The 11597-nt window shown below is 40.0% G+C and overlaps 1 long non-coding RNA gene across 2 annotated transcripts; it reads right to left on the bottom strand.

The window, feature by feature from the left end:
• Nucleotides 1-8631: 8631 nt before the first annotated feature.
• Nucleotides 8632-11311, bottom strand: LOC123162665 (uncharacterized). Of its 2 annotated transcripts, XR_006481405.1 has the most exons (4): nucleotides 10950-11311; nucleotides 10229-10381; nucleotides 9129-9245; nucleotides 8632-8737 (listed from the first exon to the last, which is right to left on the bottom strand). It is a non-coding gene; the product is annotated as an uncharacterized lncRNA (long non-coding RNA). The 2 variants fall into 2 exon arrangements; XR_006481404.1 differs by having other exon boundaries at nucleotides 10229-11311.
• Between the last annotated feature and the right edge of the window lie 286 nt (nucleotides 11312-11597).

Consider the following 11597-nt stretch of genomic DNA (forward strand, 5'->3'; position numbering starts at 1 on the left):
TACTAATTACTCCCTCCGTTCCGATTTACTCGTCATGGTTTTAGTTCAAATTTGAACTAAAACCACGACGAGTAAATCGGAACGGAGGGAGTAGTTAGTAAGAACTAGGTACTAATTAGGTACTAGTTTATTTTTATTTATAGTAAGTTTATTTTTAGTAAGAACTAATTGAATTAATAGAACTAGTTAGTAAGAACTTGTTGCTATTTTTTTAGTTAAAGCAATTTTTCCTGCATCGACGTGGACGATGCCTATCCCGCATCCTCGTCGTCGAGTCGGTGGAGGACGACAAATGCTTGACCAGACGGGCCATGTCCGGGACTGGGCTCCGCCGGGGTGGTACTGGGAGGCGCTACCTACCGGGGGGCGCAGGTTGGTGAGGAGCCAGCCTGCACTACAAGAAATATGTCAACTAGTGACCTTCTGTCAGTGACCCTGGAAGAATTGGTCATAGATCTATGACCATTTCAGACCAATTGGTCAAAAACTGTTCGGGGGGCTCCAAACCCTAAACCATTGCGACCATTTTGGTCAGAAAGGTCATAATTTCCTTACACGAAATGGTCACAAAGCAAACAGTGCTAGTCCGCTGCCTTATTTCTAGTTATTAATGACCAATATAGATGGTCATAGCCTTGTAGATTATGGTGGGTTGTGATGACTAGGCGCCATCTCATCAGTTTTGCCTATGTGTCATGTCCATGTGGCAGTTTTTGCCCCAGGTTGTGAAGCAACCTATATTTCTGTTATTCCAAAAATTCCCAAAAAATTCTCATAAATATTTTGGATCATATATTCATCAAATATGTTAAAAACATTCCTTGCCTAGTTCAAAAATAATTCAAAAATATTCATTTTCCTATTCTGTTCAGAGCAGCACTTTGTGAAGGAAGTACCACTTTGGCATGTCCAAATGGTATCCATTTTCTATAGTGCTTTCCTATGCCCAAATAACCATCCTCCACCAAATGCCAGCTCAATCCATTCATTATTTTGAGCCCAGCTTCAACATTTGTATTTATGTCCAGTGTGGTACTTTGCAAAGCAAGTACCACCTAGGCTCCTCCTTTTGAGGTGAAAATTTGTGAAGACGGTCTTCTTAGTAACTAATCATCCTCAGCCAAAACTCATGCCCATTAGCCATGTGTATTTCCCGTACCGCAAATCAAACACTTGGCTGCTTATTCATGTTTGAGCATCGATCGGTCTCCTCGTGAGAATCTTATGTTGTGATTTTCTTCCTAGCACCTACCTGGAGAGTGCCCAACCCACTAGACATGCCTAGGCCACCCAGAACACATGGCAACTCCACGGTCACACGGTGACCACGCGGCGGACATGCGAGCTTACGCGCTCTAGAGTTGGGGCCCTCAGCCACCGTCCAAACCTCGATGTCTCGCCATCAAACCATGTATTTCTGATTAAATAGATACTTATTTACCTAGAAATAATTTTTGGAAAAAATAAATAGCAAACTATGAGGCAGCTGCAGTTCAAATTTGACCCGCTTCCAACTGAATCGGTGGGAATTTGTCTTTTTCACCAGAGGTGGATCAAAACTTTTGACACCCAACCATTTTGTCAATTGTGCATTAAATATGGCCTAGTATTTTAGAAAAATGATTTGGTCCAATTTTGCAACAAATATTTGGGAGGTCCTTCACAAAAAAACCCTCCTTTTGGGCACTCGAAAAATGGAAAATGGTTTTTTCATCCAAAGAAAGTGAAAACTTCCTTAGGCAACATAGTTTGCCATTCCAATATGCTCCCTTGTGCACAATATGAGATCATCTGAACAAACTATGCCATGAATGTGGCCATAAGATTGATCATTTGGCTTGAAAGTCGTTGATCTCCACACGTGATAGCTCGTTTCTGAGAACATTTTTTTAAATAATTGCCGTATTACAAGTTTGTTATTTTTCCTGGGAACTTGGCCACATATAATGACACAATGCGAAGGTTTCCCAATTTTTTGAATTTTTTTGAATTTTTTATGCCCGTTTCAAAATGCGGTCAAAACGGCGGGAATGACCGTTCCTAGCTAGTGGTTGAATCTTGGAATTTTTTTTGGTGTTTCTCTGATTAAATAGGTAATTATGTACCTACAAATGATTTTTGGAAAAAATAAATAGCAAACTATGAGGCAGGTGCAGTTCAAATTTGACCCGCTTCCAACTAAATCGGCGGGAATTTGTCTTTTTCACCAAAGGTGGATCAAAATTTTTGACACCCAACCATTTTGTCAATTGTGCATTAAATATGGCCTAGTTTTTTAGAAAAATGATTTGGTCCAATTTTGCAACAAATATTTGGGAGGTCCTTCACAAAAAAACCTTCTTTTGGGCACTCGAAAAATGGAAAATGGTTTTTTCGTCCAAAGAAAATGAAAACTTCCTTAGGCAACATTGTTTGCCATTCCAATATGCACCCTTGTGCACAATATGAGATCATTTGAACAAACTATGCCATGAATGTGGCCATAAGATTGATCATTTGGCTTGAAAGCCATTGATCTGCACACGTGATAGCTCGTTTCTGAGAACACTTTTTAAAAATAATTGCCGTATTACAAGTTTGTTATTTTTCCTGGGAACTTGGCCACATATAATGACACAACATGAAGGTTTCCCAATTTTTTGAATTTTTATGCACGTTTCGAAATGCGGTCAAAACGGCGGGAATGACCGTTCCTAGCCAGTGGTTGAATCTTGGAATTTTTTTGGTGTTTCTCTGATTAAATAGGTACTTATGTACCTAGAAATTATTTTTGGAAAAAATAAATAGCAAGCTATGAGGCAGCTGCAGTTCAAATTTGACCCGCTTCCAACTAAATCGGCGGGAATTTGTCTTTTTCACAGAGGTGGATCAAAACTTTTGACACCCAACCATTTTTTCAACTGTGCATTAAATATGGCCTAGTATTTTAGAAAAATGATTTGGTCCAATTTTGCATCAAATATTTGGGAGGTCCTTCACAAAAAATCCTCCTTTTGGGCACTCGAAAAATGGAAAATGGTTTTTTCGTCCAAAGAAAATGAAAACTTCCTTAGGCAACATTGTTTGACATTCCAATATGCACCCTTGTGCACAATATGAGATCATTTGAACAAACTATGCCATGAATGTGGCCATAAGATTGATCATTTGGCTTGAAAGCCATTGATCTCCACACGTGATAGCTCGTTTCTGAGAACACTTTTTTAAAATGATTACCGTATTACAAGTTTATTTTTTTTTCAGGAAACTTGGCCACATATAATGACACAATGCGAAGGTTTCCCAATTTTTTGATTTTTTTTGAATTTTTTATGCCCGTTTAAAAATGCGGTCAAAATGGCGAGAATGACCGTTCCTAGCTAGTGGTTGAATCTTGAAATTTTTTTTGTGTTTCTCTGATTAAATAGGTACTTATGTACCTAGAAATGATTTTTGGAAAAAATAAATAGCAAACTATGAGCCAACTGCAGTTCAAATTTGACCCGCTTCCAACTGAATCGGCGGGAATTTGTCTTTTTCACCAAAGGTGGATCAAAACTTTTGACACCCAACCATTTTGTCAATTGTGCATTAAATATGGCCTAGTATTTTAGAAAAATGATTTGGTCCAATTTTGCAACAAATATTTGGGAGGTCCTTCACAAAAAAACCTCCTTTTGGGCACTCGAAAAATGGAAAATGGTTTTTTTGTCCAAAGAAAATGAAAACTTCCTTAGGCAACATTGTTTGCCATTCCAATATGCACCCTTGTGCACAATATGAGATCATTTGAACAAACTATGCCATGAATGTTGCCATAAGATTGATCATTTGGCTTGAAAGCCATTGATCTCCACACGTGATAGCTCGTTTCTGAGAACACTTTTTTAAAATAATTGCCGTATTACAAGTTTGTTATTTTTCCTGGGAACTTGGCCACATATAATGACACAATGCGAAGGTTTCCCAGTTTTTTGAATTTTTTATGCCCGTTTCAAAATGCGGTCAAAACGGCGGGAATGACTGTTCCTAGCTAGTGGTTGAATCTTGGAATTTTTTTGGTGTTTCTCTGATTAAATAGGTACTTATGTACCTAGAAATGATTTTTGGAAAAAATAAATAGCAAGTTATGAGGCAGCTGCAGTTCAAATTTGACCCGCTTCCAACTGAATCGGCGAGAATTTGTCTTTTTCACGAGAGGTGGATCAAAACTTTTGACACCCAACCATTTTTTCAATTGTGCATTAAATATGGCCTAGTATTTTAGAAAAAATGATTTGGTCCAATTTTGCAACAAATATTTGGGAGGTCCTTCACAAAAAAACCTCCTTTTGGGCACTCGAAAAATGGAAAATAGTTTTTTCATCCAAAGAAAATGAAAAATTTCTTAGGCAACAGTGTTTGCTATTCCAAGATGCACCCTTCTGCACAATATGTGACAATTTGAACAAATTTGATCCACTTCCAGCTAAATCGTCGAAAATTTGTCAATTTGACGAGAGGTGGATATACAGCTATTGAGACACAAGCATTTGGTCAATTGTAGCTAAAATATGGTCTAATATTATTGAAAAATAGAGTGGTACCATTTTGCAACAAATATTGGTAGGTGCTTCAAAAAATATATACCATTTTCGATAGTCCAAAGGTATAAAATGTTTTTCTTTGCAAAAAAAAAATTCATTTTTGAGATCAATTTTTAAAGATATTTGTATTATTCCTGGTTTGTTATTTTTCTGAAAAACAAGTCGCACATGTGACACAATGCTATTGTTCTTATTTGTTTTTCTAATTCTATGATGTTATAAAATAGCTGACATGATTTAGCATATTATTTAATCGATTACGACCAATTTAGATGGTTATAAAATCGTCAAAGTGCGTACTACATTGTGATTGGTGGAACCGTTTGTGGCACGGATCGATGAGATGGCAAACATCCTACCATCCATTGCTAGCAATCCAACGTCCATCCATCCGTCCATGCAAAGAAAAGGAAAAAACCCGCCGCACCAAACCCTACCTCTCTCTCACTTCTCCTCCCTTCCTTCCGCCCACCGCCTCCCTCTCTCTGTCCCCGATCCAGATCGGCCTCTCCCTCACCCCTCACGTGGCGCCCTCCTTCCCTCGCGCTGTCACCGGCGGCGCCCTCCTTCCTTTCTGTCATCGACGGCGTCCTCCTTCCCTCGCGCTGCACCTGAACCTCGCTCCCGCTCCTAGCTCTTCTTCCTCCTCCGCTGCAGCTAGGGTTTCGTCTCCCGATCCCCAATCCTCGAATCTCGGATCCAGCAGCAGCAGCAGCGATGGCGGCCGCGGGAGATCCTCTCCAAGGTTAAGCACGTCCAGGCCAAGCTTGCTGGCCTCGCGGGTGACTTCCTCCGCGGTGACGACGACGGCCTCGTCGTCCCCGGAGGCCGTGGTGCCCCTCAAGGCCGACCTCCGCCACGTGAGTGATTCGTCGATCTCGTCTCTCCAACAGTTCGGTTCTCTCCGCTTTGATTCCTTCGATTCAACAAGATACTGTGTACCACTTCGGTACGTGCGTGCGTGTGAGCTGACTCTTCTTCTGCGTGGTTAGTAGGTGTTCTGGATGCATGCACGAGTTTGACCTGGACAAGCCGCCGGTGCTGCAGGAGGTGGCGGATTTCTTCAGTGGCCACGGAATCGAGGACTTCACCTTCAGCAGGGGCAGGCTGGTGAGTGCAGCTCCCACGAATCTCTAGCAGGAAATGTGTGGGATGATGTGTCTATTTGGTTTCCACTAAATTAGTTTGCATAGCTTCTGGTCACCTGATCCAGTAAGGGAGAAGAATTTTAGGTTCAAAATGTTCCCACTTCCTAGTAAATGTTTTAGGTGCATAAGCAATTGATGTGATTAGTTGGTGGATTTGCTTAATTTTGAACTTGTTCACACATAATTAAATCTAGAAGCTGTTTGATCCCATCAAATGAGACTTGTTTCTTACTCAATACTTGACTTGCTTGGTACGAATGTGTTTGTCTGACTGTTGTGTAATACTGTATACTTTCTGTTTATTTGGACACAGGTCCTGTAGGTGAGGACATGTTCCACTGGCAGGCAACAATCATGGGGCCCTCGGACAGCCCGTTCACAGGTGGTCTATTTTTGGTGAACATTCATTTCCCACCGGATTACCCCTTCAAGCCCCCGAAGGTAATTTCCAGTGTACTGAGCTAACCTTTGTAAAAGAACAGTTCATCTTGATACTTTTACGCTGGAATTGCTATTACATGTATGTCTTGGGGGTCCTCAAACAACTGGTTTGCTGCTGCCTGCTATGTATTTATTTTTGTCTGACATTCGGACCTGAACATATTTCCAGTATGTCTTTGGGGTAATAATGTCATGGAAGTCCTTGGTAATACTCATATGAGTGCTTAGTATACTCACATCATGGTCTACACGGTGTTACTTGTCAACTAGCTGTAACCCATAATAGTGCTTAGTATACTCATGAAAAGGGTTATTTCTCCTCCTGTAGTTCACGGTTTATGCAGCAGCTGTTCTTCTACCAATCTGTTGCTTGATTGTGTTGCGGATTCATATGATATTGGTGTACACTCAATTTGGTTATTTCTTGCTAGTTCTGCTACTAGTTGTTGTGTACTCCTAGTACTACAGGTGGATCAATCTCCCCCTCCCTCTCACCCCGTCTCTGTCTCTGCAGGTAGGACAGGTCGGCAGCACGCGCGCGCATTGCACTCTTCCTCTTGCTCTGTTCTTGGGCTGATGCTGGCGGCGGTGCAGGGGATCCTGATCAACATGCAGTTCCCGGGGCCGTAGATCGACGCCGTCACCAACGACAACATCGTCATCAACGTCTTCAACAACCTAATCTGATATTGTTCTCAGATCCACTGGCATCTCTATCCTCTTACAACTCATAACATTTTTTAACTTCTTTTGGCCGTGCTTTCGCTTTCACTACAGATCAGATAAGTGGTGAACGAAAGAAACAAGTGCACAACTAGTATCAGTGGGCTTGTATTTTTCTTGTGTAGCTGCTCTGCACTTGTTGTAGAGCATAGCTTGCATCAGTATTTTTACCTATTTTTGACCTCTCATTCTGAAATACATCTAGCAGGTGCGGCTAGTACTCTATTATTCTCCTACATATAGCTATATATGCATCTAAAAGGGCAAGTACTTGGATGACCTTGACAACATCATGTTGATTGTAATAACTTTGCATAAGACTCTGTATTCGAAGACTTCTCGCAATTTATCATGCAATTCTAAACAATAGCATATGTCTATCTACCCTGCTGGGAATTTTCACTTTATATAAAAATTTGAGAGGCAAATGCTGGGAGTTCCAGTCTTGTCTGATGGCTAGGAACTCAATTCTGCTTCTTGTTGTTGGAGTTTCAGGCTTGTTGCATAGTTTGTAGCTTCAAGTGTACTCTGGCTTCTAGCCACAATGCACTACAAATTATTATAGAATTACAAAGTGTACACAACATTGCACCTTACACATTCTTCTCTTGTGAAATCAAATGCCATGACTGGGCATTCTTTTATCAACTTGTTGTACACTTGCTCTGCTTGAGGCTACTGTATAACTTGTGCCTTTTAACTTGATGTACATAGCACGCAATTTTTTACTATATCACATTCACACATGATACTCTTAATATAGAGTTGTTTTCCGAGCTAGTTCTGTTTACTCTTAATATAGGTCTATTTGTCACCAATACTTGCCTGCTATGCTATAGTAGACCTTGTTCATATTTATTAGCTAAGTTTGCTTGTCCTTGGTATATATATGCATGCCATTTGTGTTTCAGGCTTTCTCTGAAATGAAATAATAGGTATATTAGTCACCAATACTTGAGTTAATCTAACTCCTTACCTGCTATGCTATAGTAGGCCTTGTTCATATTTATTAGCGAAGTTTGCTTCGCCTTAGAACTTTTTGATGTGAAATCATATCTTAACCCTTAGAACTTTGCATGCACTACAAGAGATCGGGCATATTATGACGGGCCAAAACTTGTCATCGAATAGCCAATAACGTCACAAATTACACCCTAGTGACATTTTATGGGCGTCACAAGCATCGTCACGGAATCCCCGTCACAGATTACTCCTAGTGACAACCCATGAACCAAACGTCACCAAAAATGGACCTTCGGTGACATTTTCTAGTATGTCATCGACTTGGTATTCCTGTGACGAGCGATTAATGTCACATGTCAGGTCCAAGTATGGCGTAGTCTACCATATTCAATGACGAAGCAAAGTCACTGACTTTTATCTCATTATGATATATTTTATTTAAATTTAAATTATGATGGCTTACCAATCAAATATATTCCAAATGCATATCCCAATAAGTATTTAATTCATATCACATTGAGGAAGATGACACTATAAATTGAAACGAAAGACAAATCATATTGTAAATTCAATTATATCTGCCAAATAATCTTCCAAATAACGATGACAGTAAAACATAACAGCGATTCACAAGTTTGACAATCATGACAATATACTTGTTGAAAAGTAATATTTAGATAACTAAAGAGCACAAAAGTGTTGTCCTGATTGATTGCAGTGTTTGATTCAGCACCAATCTTTCATCACAAAAGGATGGCATTTCATCACGTTGCTTCTTTTCCCAAGCTTCATTCTTGTCTTGCTGGCTCATTACACTACTTTTCTTGCTACTTCATCCCCATCTCTTCAAGTGTTGTCTCTTGTGCTACAAGTCTCGCGGCTAACTCCTCTTGATGCCTATAAAGGAACATCATTGCATAATCATTGGATAAAAAAAGACGAGACATGATCATTAGATGAAAACAGATAAGACAAAAAAGTATAAGGGTTTTGCTAAGAAGTTTATAGTATATCAAATTTTGAATCTGAAATGAGAAGTACATTATTAAATGTCTAGGAAAGCATGTGGATGAGCAAATGAAACGGTGAACTCAACAATAAGTTCTAATAGTCAAATAACATGCATAACCAAGAGCTAGATTTCATTTATCAATCTTGAAAAGCAGCAAAGCTTCACCAACAAGACAACAAGTCAGTAACGCAATTGTGTTTTCAATTCACTATCATGAGTGCACCGTGCACATAAAACCGAAAAATAAGAAAAAGCAAGAACACAAAGAAAAAATACCATAGCTACTTGTCATTTGCATCCCTCTCTATCCTTTTGTTCAATTCTTTCTTCTAGATCTCGGATCCGTGCTGATGAAGCAGATCTCTTGGATTTGTGTTTTTGGCATGGCTGAACCTTCAAGTACATGGATCAAACAAGTCAAACAAAAGGAAGGTAGTGAATCAACATTGACTTATACAAGTCAGCACTAATTCCAATAAGAAGGCAGTGAACAGAGAAAGCATGATCTAGATTAATTAGTATGAGAGTAAAAGAGTGGAGGACAAAAAATGTGAATCAATCTGCAGGTGATTAGTCAATTATTTATTATACTTAAAGTGCACACTGACATACACATGATATGAGCAAGATGGAATTAAAGCGAGTGAATCTACATTGATGTACGTATTATTTAAGATTTAGGCTAGCACGATATATGATGTGATGATGCTTCCAACAAGTTATTATGAAGGTTCGATGTGAAGAAGTTTCCAACAAGTTACTATGAAGGTTTGGTGTCTAATAAATGTGTACATAAGTTGTCATGTTCATTCAAACGTGTGATCATGAGGAAACCTTGCTTAAGAATTTACACTATATATATGGAAAGTAAAGATCATACTAGTTGTCGCTAAGCCCGAAGGAAAACTAAGTAATGGACCAAACTTTGCTTCTCAATTTTTTCTGCTTAACTTCTGATTCATCGCTGTTATTTTTGTACTTTTAAGTCTGCTTACCCAGATATAGCAAATGATAGTACTAAAAATATCGCAGGAAATTTTCTATAACTTCAATGTTGTAAGCATACTGTAATTGAGACTCGAAATAGCTAAAAAAAGGTTAAACCGTAATCTGCTCTAATTAGAAAATCGAGTACAGCATCAGTGTTTTGGTCGTAGTTTGCAAACCGTAAATCCGAACAGAACGAAATTGATACTGTTGTAAAGCTTACGAGCAACCTCACAACTTCTGCAATTGGCTTAGTTTCAGATTAATTACGGTTCAGATCCAGTTTTACAACTAAGCTCACTCAGGTTGATGTCATCTGTCAATCTTTTGCAGTTAAGAACTAATAAGAATCAGCCCATGGGAATTGAACAGCGATGAGCTCATCTAACCTGTTTAGTTCCGAGACTCCTTTCTTTCTCCCCTGTTTTTCTTATTTTTTTGCTTGGTCATTGGTTCAGCCAATGCTGCAAGTACACTGTACTTGTGCTCTGACTTGTGTCCCTGTATCCAGTAGTGTCTCTCTCCTTGCAATTACTATTACACTGTTGAAAAGAGAGCAATAAAAGAGCAAGGAGTTCACGCTATCAAATTAAATGGTAGAAGGAGAAGATTGAACCGTACTAGCGTCAAGAACATTCACACATATTCAAGGCTGCCAGTATAAAAAAACATTCAGAAATATCAGATGGCACCAAAAGGTAATTCATGCACATTCAAATTACAAGAAAGGTTGTTTCTGGCTCGTCTGCTTAGCTAGCCAGGCAGAGCACAGTTAACTTTAGATTTTGGGTCATCCGCTAACTTTTACACATGAGATTAATATAATTCAAAAAAATGAAGGTCAACTCATTGAATAATTTCTGAAGTTGCCACTTTGAAACGTACAGAAGAATATGGCCTGAATCGGACAACATATATTGTAGTAATATAAAGAGCATCCATGGAAAAGAAAACATCCACAATTCAGTTAAACAATAGATCCTTATCAGGCCGTAGCAAACCTTATTTTTGACAAAATTCAGTAAAAGCTTGATCATTATCTGACTATGAAAAAATCGTAATACCATTAGCTGACACACACATGGATCAAATGGGGTAGGAGGAATAGACCTGTGGGGAAAGCTACGCCGGCGAGTACGCTGGTGGGATTAGGCGGGATGATCAATGTGATGGGTCGACGCAGTAGGCTCCGGCCAGGGCGAGCCTGGATGAGGATATGCTGTCACCTGTCGAGGCTGGCTGCTCCGATGTTGGCCGGCGAGGCATGGCGGCCGGTCCTTGCGGTGACCGAGCACGGCGGCCGGGGCTTGACAGGAGCGCGGCGGCTGGGGCTTGAAGGGAGCGGGCAAGCAGCCGTCCGGGAGAAGGCGCATGGCGCTGGTGCTCAAGGGCGCGGCGGCGGCTGGTAGGGCGCTCCGAGATCCTCCAATATCGCCTCGCCGCTGGATGCGGTGGTGGGGGACACGGGGTGGGGAGATAGGACCCTTATTAATAGAATAGTCAATATATATATAATTGCATTTTAGATAATAGAGTAGTAAATTAGTTTTCCTTCCTTTCTGTATTCGTAATTGCCTCCAATAAAAAAACTGGTTTAGATACACATCCATCCATTCAATGGAAGGGGCAAAATAGCAGCCAAAACTAGTTTCGGGTATATATAGCCCTTATAGTGCAAGATCATAATAAAGAAGCGTTGGCATAACATGCATTATAAAGTGAGGAGTCCATGACGTCGCATGTTTGAACTCCGGTACC

The sequence above is a fragment of the Triticum aestivum genome, chromosome 7B (assembly GCF_018294505.1).
Source record: "Triticum aestivum cultivar Chinese Spring chromosome 7B, IWGSC CS RefSeq v2.1, whole genome shotgun sequence".
NCBI lineage: Eukaryota > Viridiplantae > Streptophyta > Magnoliopsida > Poales > Poaceae > Triticum > Triticum aestivum.